Here is a 12,010-nt window from a genome sequence, read left to right as displayed (position 1 = left end):
AAGACCCTATTTCCAAATAAAGTCACAATCACAGGGGGTTAGTCTTTGAACATATCTTTTGGGGAACACAGTTCGACCGACTACATTCAGTAAGACTGTCTCAGAGAAGGCAGAGGGAAGCTGGAGCCCCGGTGCTCGCTGGTGGCCCTGTAGCCTTCGCTGTCCTCTGCTGTCACTCCCAGACCTCGGGCTGGGGCTGCGCCTCACTCTCCCCATCTCCTCTGTCCGGCAGGCGGGGGGAGGGCAGCTAGCGTTGCCACTTAGCAGCAGAAAATCACAAAGTCACCATTCCTAATAAACCCCATTGCTTCTCCCTCCTTCCTTCTCCCAGCAATTTCCCCAGTGGTGTCTGTGGCGAAACAAGGCGACGGGGAGAAATGGGGGGGAGGGGAGTATGGATTAGAAAAAAGCCTGACGAAAACATATCCTTTTATGATGGGGGCGGTTCTGCCAGTTTTTGCTGGGCCAACATCCTCCCCTGCTCCCCCTGCCGCCCCACCCCACCCTAGGAACAGCCTTGATTGTCCTGTGGGGACTCCTGCCCTCTCCAGGTCATTTAATCGGGCAGGGCTGTCCCCACCCGCAGCTGGCTTCTTTCAGTTTCCTGCCCTCTGCCTCTTCCCCCAGGGCCAGTCCCCACAACCCCACCCCGGGCAGAGAAGATCAGCAGATCTTTGCTTTTCTGCAGGCTTGCCTGGCCCTCCCTCCTGATTTAGCTGACCGGCCAGGCGCAGGCTGGAGCTGCCCACACCGGCCTGCCCACCAGCCCGAAGCAAGACGCATTCAGGTGAAAAGGGTGAGGATGGCCCTACTGCAGTAAAAACCAACAAACCCAGTTCCCTGGCTGTGTGTGGCTCTGTGCTTTATTTGTTTGCAGGTCAGAAGAGTGAGGAAGGTTGCAGGTGAGCCTGAGGATGTAGACCCCTTTGGGGGAGAGGGACTGAGGGGTGGGAGGGCGGGGGTGATGAGCTTTGTCTTTATAGATCTTTGATTATTACACTTTCTGAGCTCTGATTTCACTCTGTCCCCCAGCATCCTCACTGGGTCCTTGTTTCTGCCCTGCTCTGTTCTCCCTCCTTCCTCACCCTTGGGATTTCAGAGCTTCCATCCTGAGCCCTGGTCCAAGGTCCACTGCCAACACCCACAACCCTGCCTGCCAGGCCCCTGGCTCCCTGCCCTGACGCCTGCAGCTCCCAATCAGGGTACCCCTGGCCTTTCTGTTGCTGGATCGACCTATGAGCATCCTTGACAGTAACTCGTGAACTTGCCACAGCTTCTCCGATGCCTGGCTCCCTTCTCTGAAAACTTGGGGAGCTGCTACCTTACAGGGGTCTGTGCACAAGGGAAAAAAATGGTTGAAAAAATGCTTTGTAAAACTGGGATTTGCTGTCAAATGAGAAAGCTTATTACTAAAGATGTGAGATGCAGAACACTTAACCAGCACTGAAACAGTCTTTTTTTTTTTTTTTTTTTTACTGTCAGGAAGGCTGAGCAGAGGGGCCATGGAATCCAGGATGTGAGGACAGAGATGCCAACTTGTTCTATGCTACCCCAACGCCCCTCCCACCCCACCCCTCCCATCTGACGGCGGGGGGGGGGCGGGACAGAGGATCCCCACCCAGTGAGGTTCACCGCCTCTCTGACCCTCTGCTAAGAGCATTCAGCTGACCCTCTGTCCCTCACGGTGGTCCTGGCAAAGGGAAGAGAGCCAGGGGCTGTGGGGCCATGGCGGGGGCCGTGAGGGCATGAAGGGGCTGTCAGAGAGCAGGGCATCCATCCAGTATCAGCTTTGGGGCTTCATCAATATCTTGCCAGGGTGCAACACGTACAGTTCTGCAAGATTCAGAATAGCCTCAAATCACCACATTTTTGGAAAACGGATGAAAAGCTGATCAAACAGACGTTTGATGCCAGGATGAAGGGGAGCTGGGTCCTGCACGGTCGAGTTGGAGGCAAAGTGCGGGCTGGAGTTCTCTACAGCTGGAGGAGGAGCCGTCAGTCATCCATCACGTCTGAAAGGAAAGGGAAACGAGGCCGGAGCCTGGCTGCTGAGGTGGCCGGGTGGGCTGGTCAGAGCGCCCCAGTGTGGAGGGCAGGCCCAGGCCAGGGCAGGAGGCTGGCGCCCCGCCTGCTGGTAAACCACAGCCTAGCGGGAACTGGTTCAGAATCCTGATCAGAGCTATCACCCCTTCTCTATGCCTGGGGAGACAGAGGAGCTCCCAGAACCGGGCTCCTGGGCCCCCCTGCAGAGCCCCAGATGGAAGGATCCCCGAACAGAAGTGAACAGCCCCACGCACATCCACGGGCTCTCACACTCACAGGCACTCCCTCTCCTTGCGGCTGTTCTCCTCATCAGCCTCACGGAGGAGCAAGGGGAGGCTCAGGTCGGACCCTCATGACTTGCCCAAGTTCCCACAGGCAGGAGGAGGCCAGGCTGGGCCTTGCACCCAGACCTCCTGCCTCTTCCAAGTCCAGACTCAGTTTCCTATAAGGCAGAGAGGCCACCCCTACCTGCAAGGGTTATTTCCAAGGCTGCGCCTTTTGAGAGAGACGGAAGACTAGCGGGAGTTTGGCTGCCGCATCCTCTTTGGGGCACTTTCTCTGGAACAGCCAAGGGGTGGCTTGGCTCCGCCTGGATGTACCTGCTCAGTCAGTGCCATTCAGTAAAAACACAGGCTTTGTTACGGCCACTGAATTGCAATATGCAATTGCATTGCGTTCACATGACCATAGGTTTCTGTAAGGTTTGCAGATGTGAGACATTTTAACCTCAGTTAGTTAAACCTCTTTCCCCTCGATTCCCTTCCCTTCTCTCTTCCAGGTGGCTGGTGCTGGACTGGCCCTGGGTTATGTGGCTCCCAGTTTCCTCCACGTGGAGGCCAGTTCTTGGGCTGTTGAGGGTCCAGATGGCTTCCAGGAATTCTCCCACCGATGAATGAAGAAGAGGGCATCCGATGAACACGATGGAATAAGGTTTAAATTTCCTGGTGATTTGACATGAAATATTGACATCAGTGAACATAACACATAACTCAAAATAGGTCCCTGCAGAGAGGACATCACAATGACACTGGGTATCGAGGGTCGTCCATCCAAGGAGCAGGATGGTCCCCGTGTGAGGAAACTGGACATGCCCTGAATTCTTCCTGCTCATCTATGAAGGAAACTTGGTCGAAGTTTATATTCTCTCCATAGAATATGACGTTCCAGAATCCTTGTCCAACAAAGAGGTGATCAGTGTACAAAATCACAGGGAATGCCTTATAGAGGTGGTCGGGCAGTTAATACAGAATATTTTATGTTACTGAGTTGCTTGATGTTTATGGTTTTGTCAGCCTTTTAGAACTTGTAACTTGTGAGTTCTGTTCTCACAAGAAGGGGAAGTTAATATTCACAGTCATACCTAAAATAGGCTTTGCAGTTGTAGGGATTTTTTTCCAGTGAAAAATCCCCTTGAAACTGTAAGCCTCAGACCCCAGGTTCCTCTGTGCTGAGAGCAGGCGGTTTACAGAGAAGAGAGGGGCTTGGTCCTACCACTGCCTCGCTCTGGATCCTGGCTGGCTGGGCTCCCCAGCTCGGTTCTTTCTCTGTCAACAGGGGGATCGTGTCCCTCCTGGGGGGCTGTGACATCACGTGTGTAAAGTGCCTGCAGGCCTCCTGCGTCCGTAACAGATGCCAGTTCTTAGCCCCTTCCCTCCGCCTTTTCCTGGTCACATCACAAAGATGGTTTCAGTTCCTCCCATGGGCCCCTCTAAGTGGGTGAGTATTATCTTTGCCTTTGCTCTGAACTTCCGCATGGAGAGTGGATCCCAAGAGCCTGAGAAAGCCTTTTTCTAAATCAAAATGACCTGTGAACAATCTCAGCCAATGATGTGAGGGGTTGGGATCAGAGTTTCGAGACAAGGAGGGGGTCTTCTGAGACAATGCCTCTCCCTTCGGGCCGCCCTGATGGGCCTCTTCAGGGAAGGGCAGGCTTTGCCACGTGAGAGGCAGACGTTAGTCAACATCATGAGTTACTTCAAAAGAGGACCCACGTGGGGGGTGGCTTCTGGGGCATAGAGGGGGCACAGCAGAGGGTCGACCAGCAGCTCAGGGGAAACAGGGACCCAGAAGGAGGTAGGGGATTCTCAGGAGGCATCTGTCCAGAATGTGGGCGGGGCCATGGTCCCATTGACCTCAGCCCTGGTCAGACCCCAGCTGGGCACCAGGGAGATGCAGGCTGGAGGAGCCCTCTATGGGGAAGGGTCTGGAAGCCGGGTGGGGGGAATGAACAGGACCAGGGATGTCCTGTCCTGAAGAGGGGGAGGCAGGGGACCATATCCCCCTGTCCTCACCTGTGAGAAGGAAAGAGACCTGCTCGGGAAATGGAAGAAGAAGGACCTGGAGGTGAAAACTCCAAGGAAAAGGGCTTCCCTGGTGGCGCAGTGGTTAAGAATCCGCCTGCCAGTGCAGGGGACATGGGTTCGAGCCCTGGTCTGGGAAGATCCCACATGCCGCGGAGCAACTAAACCCATGCGCCACAACTACTGAGCCTGCGCTCTAGAGCCCATGAGCCACAGCTACTGAGCCTGCATGCTGCAACTACTGGAGCTGGCGCACCTAGAGCCCGTGCTCCACAACAAGAGAAGCCACCGCAATGAGAAGCCCATGCACTGCAACGAAGAGTAGCCCCTGCTCGCCGCAACTAGAGAAAGCCCGCACGCAGCAACGAAGACCCGATGCAGCCAAAAATAAATAGATTAAAAAAAAAAAAAAAGGAGGACTTGTATCCTTCTTAAAAAAAAAAAACTCCAAGGGCAAGACTTTTCATCCAGGGCAGGGGCGGCTCCGTGAGCCTGAGAGCCTCTCGTCACGGGCGGAACACAAGCAGAGGGAGGGGTGGGGATGGGAGGGAGCAAAGCCACAAGGGCTCCAGGGAGAGGTGGCAGGAGCCCCAGGCCGCCTGCAGACCCCAGGAAGCCCACTGAGCCCATCCCCCCTCATCTCCTCCTCCCCCAATATGTTCCCCAAACAGCCAAGGCCTCCTGCCACCCTTCCCACCTGACCCCAAGCTCAGCTGTCCCCTCAGCTGCCCGGACCCCAGGACCATTTGTTAGTCTCCTCCCCTCCCCCTCTGGGGGGGAGGGGGCAGGATGGTGTCAGAGGGGACCCTTGCCTGGGTCCAGGCCCTGGGCCGGGTGACAAAGGGCCTCCTGCCTACTCTGAGGTCAGCTGCATCTGGCAAGGAGCCCAGCCCCGGTCCCATGGGCAGCTCAGGGATGGCCACGGCCTGCGCATGGCTCATCTTCCAGAAGGTGGTGACACAAAGATCAGCAGATAGATTCAGGGAGGGAAGAAAGGAAAAGAAGTGGCCAGCAGGGTGCAGGGATGCGGTGACTCAGGCCCGGGCTCCCAGCCAGGCTGGGCCGCTGCTTAGGAATACTTTCACCCAAGTCCAATGAAAGAAGCCTGAAAATACTTTCCTTTGGGCTCCATGGGGGTGGGGGAATTTCCTGGGGAGGAGGTTTCCGGGTGAGTGAAATCTTTGAGCTCTCAGGCTGCTGCCCATCTGCTGTGACCTGGTGGAAATTTCACGGCGCAGCATCCAAAGGTCTAGACTCAGCTGACTTTTTCCCTTCCTTTTTCTACCTGGACGAAGGGCAGACTGTGGTCTTCTCGATCAGCATGCCCCATGAAGATTTCTGGTCCTAAAAAGCCCACAGCCTCTCCTCAGTGTTGCAGGCGGTTTTGTAAAGAACGGGATTTTCACTCCAGTGAACGCAGGAAATCTCTTTACTTCCAAATGAGCTGTCTTCTGGAGAAAGTCTTTCCACTCAGAAACCGTGTCATAAATGATGCCGGGCTTCCAGGAACAGCCAGGAATCTGCTTAACTCAGAGTGTGGCTGAAAATCTGTACATGTGAAATGAAAACAGTAGGAATCTGTACTAGTTGCAATACCAGTAATTTTTTAATAGAAAAATAAATGGTTTTATTCATCTGACTGTTGACACTGGACAGAGAAGGTAGCTTCATCAGAGGATGGGGGAGAAGGGAGTCCGTCCCATTCTGGCTCCCCTGGACCCCTCTCCTGTCTCAGCTTCTTAGCCTGGACCTGACGTCCCAGCCCCTCCTGCCAGCCCTCTCTCTTCTACTCCTGGAGCATCTTACCAAGACTCTGTGAATGCTGTGGCCTTGGTTTCCATGGCAGGCTCAGCCTGATCTGGGCTTGTGTCCCCTTCACACTGGGTTCCCACTGGGTTGTGACTTAGATGTGTGGGTGTCAAGCTCTGTCCTAGATGGAAGGTGCCCAGGACAGGGCCTGGCCCAGAGCAGCGCCCTGGAGATGTTTGCTGAATGAATGAGTGAGCGAACCAAAGTTCCTCGTGGGTCATTGGAGGGACTTCTGGACTCCTGTAGGAACTAGAGGTGGTGGCCCGGGTTCTTTGCTGTCTGTGGACCTAAGGCCTTCTGATCTTGAGCTAGGTCTCCCCAGGCAGAGGGTATGAGGGAGCGGGCCTAGACACAGTTTGACGGGAAGAGAAGTGAGAGGAAAGGTACCTCTGGGCAGGGTGGAGAGGGGAGAGCAGAGCTTTCCTGAGGGGTCAGCTGGTGGGAGAGTTCCCTGCTGCTGCCCAGCCCCCGCACCCTGCTTTGGAACCTACCAGGGGCCAGCTCGAGGACTCCAGGCTGCCTGGAAGGCCTCCCCTCCTGTTCCCACTCCCCACCCTTCCCGCGTGTCTCCCTGCTGCCCCCAGACCCGTCCCCCAGGCAGAGTTCCTCATCCATAACCGCACACCTTGGGGGGCTACACCTGCCTCATCTCCTGATGCTGGACCCTCGTTGTTCTCTGCAGAACCTGCTCCCATCCGAGCCGCCGGCCCACCTCTTGTAAAGAGACCTACTTGAGAGAGGCTCAAAGGCTTACGGCAAAACAGCTACTTTCAACCAACATCTCATTCTTTGCCAAGCACTCTCACCTCTGTTACCACAACTGTTCTTCATCCAATCCGTGCAAGGTGGGTATTTTACCCCCATACTGTAGGTGAGGAAACTGCCCCACTGGTTTAGGAGGTAAGGTTGGGATGCAAATGGAGGGGGCTTGTTCCAGTTCCACCACACTGGCCTTCCAAGGGGGAGGGAGAAGGGAGGGAGGACAAGTGGAGGAGAAGGGGGGAGAAGGAAGGAAGGAGGGACGACCCAGCCTCTTTGAAGGGCTCCTCCTGGCCAGTGGCCCCTTCCGAGCAGGCCCCCTGGAGAGCTGCCCATCACCCTGCCCACAGCCCCTTGGAAATCTGCCTTGGGAAGCACTTCGGGCCGTTTCTCAAGTGTGAGAACCAGCATCTGTTAAAACACAGGTCCTCTGGCCTCCCAAAGCCTTGTGGAGCCGGATCGCTGGGGTGGGACCAGGAATCTTTGTAACGAGTGGCTGCCACACACCCCCCTCTGCCCACAGGGAACTGAGGCCCTCTGTCCCAAAGAACCATAAAACTGTGTGAGGTGACAATGCATGAATTAGCCTCAGGGGAAGCTAATTGCTTCCTTAATTGGCTGAACTCTCTATGGGGAGCCCTGCCAGGAAAGTCCCCGGTTGTCCCTGCAAAGCCATGGACTGGTTTTCCTGGCGCCCAATAACTGGCTCCTATGAAGCTTTCCCAAGAGGAATTTCTAAGGTGTTCCCAGCCAAAGCAGCTGTTAGGACAGAGTGGGGCGGGCTCTGAAGGAGGCTCCTGTGGGTGCCCAGGAAAGGCATCAGGGAGGCAGGCGGGCTGGGGCCCTACAGCCGCATGCCCTGCCCTCTGTTCCCACAGGCCCCCAGCACATGCCTGGTCCTGCCTGCCCTGTCCACCCCCTGCCCCCTGCGACTTTATCATGTGGCCTCTCAAGTCCTGCTCTGACCTTGCTGAGTAGTGGCCTCTGGGCAGCCCAAGACCCCAGAGAGGGAAGAAGCGACCTGGAGAGGAAGACGTCACAGGTGAGAGCCACATGTGCCACCAGGTGGCGCCATCAGCACAGGACAACCCAGGGGCTGTCCTCGTGGCTGGAGGGGGTGGCAGCTTGAGTGCGGGACCTTCAAGCTCTGGTCCCCGCCGCCCAAGGACCTCCAGTGATCGGTGCTTGTCTCTCCTGGGGACACAGTTGTACCAAGAGCCTAAACCTAACAAGGCCTTGGCACGTGGTGAACGTGGAATAAATGTTGAAAAATGATGCCACCTTTGTTTTTCAGATCTTCAGGATTATTTTCAGTGTGGCAGGGGCTGGGGAGGGGGCACTAGCTCCTTGCTGCCTCCCCGACAACAGAGTTAGCAAGGAAAGTCTTATCTAACTCTGGGTATATGTCCAGTAGGAAAACCCTGCACTCTGGTCCCCTCTGTGACCCCCAAGCAGGCCACTTACTCTATTTTTCTCCATCACTAAATGAGGGTTGTAATACTAGCCCCCCCGGGAGAATCAAATGAATTGCAGGAGAGCATAGTGATTAAAAGCGCAGCCGAGGAGCTCAAGTCCTTGTTCCACTGCTTACTAGTTGTGTGGCCTTAGGTTACGTGGCTTACAGTCTCTGAACTTCAGTTTCCTCATCTGTAAAATAGGGGCAATAATAACACCTACTCACATGAGGTTTCTATGAGGACTTAAGTATTCAATACATGTAAAGCCTTTAGAATGGTGTCTGGCATGAAACAAATATTTCATAAACAGGCCAAAATCGGAGCAGCTTGAACTGCGAAGGGACTTTGGAGATGGGCCAGGTCAGCATTCCAGGCCAGGCAGGCGTCTTCCAGCAGCGTGCAGGGTGGGTGGTTTGCACAGCTACAGTAACAGAGAGCTCATTCCCTCCTGAGAAAGTTCACAATGAGATGGGTCTCATTCGACTGAGTTATAGCCAGTCCTCAGGCCCCCTGGGCTTGGTGGTCAGGTCCACTCTCAGAGTGAGGTCAGCGGTTGGGGGGGTGGTCCGTCAGCACCACCCATCTGCAGGCTGCTACATGGTGCAGAAAGGGGGCCTCCAAGGCGAACATGAGTATTGCTAGGAGAGGAGGGAGGCTGCCCTCCACACCCCTGTCTCCAGTGCGAGGGTGCTTGAGGGAGAGGATGGAAGGAAACAAGGAGCCGACCCAGCTGCCCCTGGTACCCCGGGCAGTGGGGACGTGGAGGCCCGACAGAGGGGACATTCTCCATCTCGACCACCAGGCCAGTTGAGAGGGCGTTCTCAGGGGGCCCCTCCAACTGGTGGGCTCCTCCTGGTGCTGGCATCTATACGGAGGAAGGAAGTGACTTCCTGCAGGTGGGAAAGGGAGGAGAGTGGTCCCCTCCGGCTTCCCGTGCACCCGCTGCCCACAGTGCAGCCTGGGGAGGAAACGCAGAGAGGACACGGCAGATCCTGAGCATCGGAGCCAAACGCGGCTCCAGGGGCCTCACCTCGCTCGCTCACTCACCCTCACTCACTTGGGGCAGTTGGAAATCCTGTCTGGGGGTTCTGTTTTCCTCCCTAGACAGGGAGCACCGTAAGGGCAAAACTATGATTTATGTTTTGTACTACCACTGCCTGGCATACAGTAGGCACTTAATATGTGTGTGGAGGCCAGCAATGGCGGTCCAGTTTGGAAAGCTTTAGTCTTTGTGTGGACAAGGCGCCTTAGGACTGCAGGGGATGTGTGTGCTCCCCCATTTCCTCTTGCTTCACAGCTGCCACCTCCTCCATGAAGTCCTCCTGGGTAGCCCCTCCTCCCTCCACCCCGAGTAGTTCACTTCTTCCCCTGCCTCCCTCTTTGCTCTGTACACACTTCTGCCATTGAGGCGGGCTGGAGCAGTGGTTAGGAGCAGAGGCTGGGGTCATCCTCATAGTCATTTCCCCTGCACACATTTCTTAGCTGTGTGACCTTGAGCAAGTTTTATTTTAACCTCCTTGTGCCTCAGTGTCCTTATCTGTAAAATGGTAGTGATTATAGTACCTGCCTCGTAGAATTGCAGTGAGGATTAAATTGCTGTGTAGATTAAAATCATTTTGGATGGTGTATGGCATTGAGTAACTGCTCTGAACTGCCATGTGATTGTATAATTGTGCTGATTATAGTTCTCCCCCTGCCCGGAGACATGGGCTCCTCGAAGCTGGGGTTTTTCACTTCTGCATCCTTCTGTTGAGGCCAGTGCCTGGTGAAGAACAGGTGCTCAGCAAAATGTGAAGAGATGGATGGATGGATGGTTGGACAGGCAGACAGATGCCTGGACAGGAGCAGGAGCTGAGCGCGCCGGCCCCGGGGCCCTCGCCTGCAGACTCAGCTGTGGAGGCCTGGCCCAAAGGCCGCGAAGCTCCTGGCTGCCCACCGGAGATGCCAACAGAGCCTCATGTCCTCTGCTCTTCCTTTCACCCACTTATTCGAAGCTCCCACCAAGGGCAGGGGAGAGGAGAAGCCTAGGGACCGAAGTCCAGCAAGTTCATTGCTCGGTGGCCACTTCAGTGAGCGGAGGTGGAGAGTCCTGAAGAAAATGAGGTTTCTGAATGTGCTGTGGTTTCTCTTCCATCACCCTTGTTCTTGAGGCCCAGACAGTATAGCCTGGGCCCGCTGGCTCCCCACCCAAGGTCCATGCCTGCCTCTCCCCAGGAGACTGGGTGGCTTCAGAGCATCTAGGAAACTCAAAAATGACCCAAGACCCCCAGCCACTTCTTTTCAAGTCACATCTGCCCGGGGAGGGCATGGCCCTCCTCCTGCCCCACCCTGGAGTCCAGCCATCCCACGGGGGCCTGAAGGGAGCCTACTATGTGCCAGGCTCGATGTTAGTCACCCACCTTCAGAGCAAGCCTGGGAGGGAGGCACTTTACCCCCATCTTATGCTCATTCATCCATCATTCATGCACCAATATTTATCGAGCACATACTAGGTGCTGGCACTGTGCTAGGCTCAGGGCGGGTGGTCAGAGGTAAAGAAGACAAACAGGAGGCCCCAGGCAGGCAAGAGGCCGTGGGCTGGACTTGGGCTCAGAGGTGGCAAAGCTCCTGGGGCTCCAAGCGTGCAGATCCAGAGGTGGGCTGCACCGTTAGGGGGCCCAGGGCCTTGTGTTGGTGGCCAGGGGAAGGTAGAGCAGCCCCGGAGTGGACAGGCAAGTGTGGAGGCAGAGCCCGGGTCCGTGTTCCGAGGCTGCCTGGCGCTCGGCCGCCTCCCGATGCCGAGTCATAAAGAGACCCCAGAGGCACAGACTGATGCCTTTATAGTGCTCCCTCCGTGCGTGGAGGCATTAACATGACGTCTATCACCATGGCATCGAGGTGCTTAGACAACCTGCTCCCCCCAGGAGCTCGGAAACAGCGTGAAGCAGATTATCTGTGTCTCACTGTGACATATGCTATCATGTATCACTGTGATGGATCAACAGTCAATACCACTGGGGTCCCCGCCGCCCCCCAGCCGGTAGGAAATGTCTGGTGTTCATACGTCTTCCTCACCTGGTGGGCGGGCCCTGCTGCTCGCCATCCTCCTGGCACTCCTGGAGTTGGTGGGAAACGGCTTCTGGTTTTCATTGTTTGTGTGCTAAGTGGCTGAGGAGAAAGCACTCAGACGAAGGGCAGAAACTGGACCCCGTCCTGCCATCCCTGGGGACCGCGTCAGGGGTGCGGAGAGACGTCCCGGCTTCACACCGCTGCGCACTGAATGCCGGCCCCAGGTACCCACCCTGATCTCGGCAAGTTGCTTTGCCTCTCGGGGGCATAGTTTGTCAAATTGGGATAAAAACCTTTATCTTGAGGGTTGATGGGCACTAATGGGGAAAGGAGGGGACGTGCTCAGCTTGTGCTGAAACTCATCACCTTCAATTCAGCCCGCCTTCCTCCCGTGCCAGCTGGCTCCTCCCCGCCACCCCAGACCCCTTCCCTCTGCCACTCTGGACACGTGGCAGACCTCTGTCCCCCCACATTCGGCTCTGCCTGGTGCTGGGCTCCAGAAGGCCAGGCCGAGCGGCTTCCAGTCTGCGGGGGAAAGGGGCCCAGGCGGCAAAGAATTACCTGTGCTGGTGCCTGTGGAGGGAGCACAGGGGC

General features: G+C 56.0%; 1 protein-coding gene across 2 annotated transcripts in view; it reads left to right on the top strand.

Annotated features, from left to right (window-relative positions):
- The first annotated feature begins 984 nt into the window (after window positions 1-984).
- Window positions 985-12,010, top strand: part of NFAM1 (NFAT activating protein with ITAM motif 1) — a 47,229-nt gene continuing 36,203 nt past the window's right edge. For both annotated transcript variants that reach the window (XR_014233753.1, XR_014233754.1), the window contains exons 1-5: window positions 985-2,010; window positions 2,822-3,230; window positions 3,598-3,759; window positions 6,835-6,997; window positions 7,790-7,953. The gene's annotated coding sequence lies outside the window, so the exon portion shown is untranslated. The remainder of the gene's footprint in view (window positions 2,011-2,821; window positions 3,231-3,597; window positions 3,760-6,834; window positions 6,998-7,789; window positions 7,954-12,010) is intronic.

This window comes from Balaenoptera borealis (assembly GCF_965194805.1).
Source record: "Balaenoptera borealis genome assembly, chromosome: 13".
In the NCBI taxonomy this organism is placed as follows: Eukaryota; Metazoa; Chordata; class Mammalia; order Artiodactyla; family Balaenopteridae; genus Balaenoptera; species Balaenoptera borealis.
The sequence above is the reverse complement of the archived record's forward strand: the minus strand, read 5'-3'. Positions and strand labels throughout refer to the sequence as shown.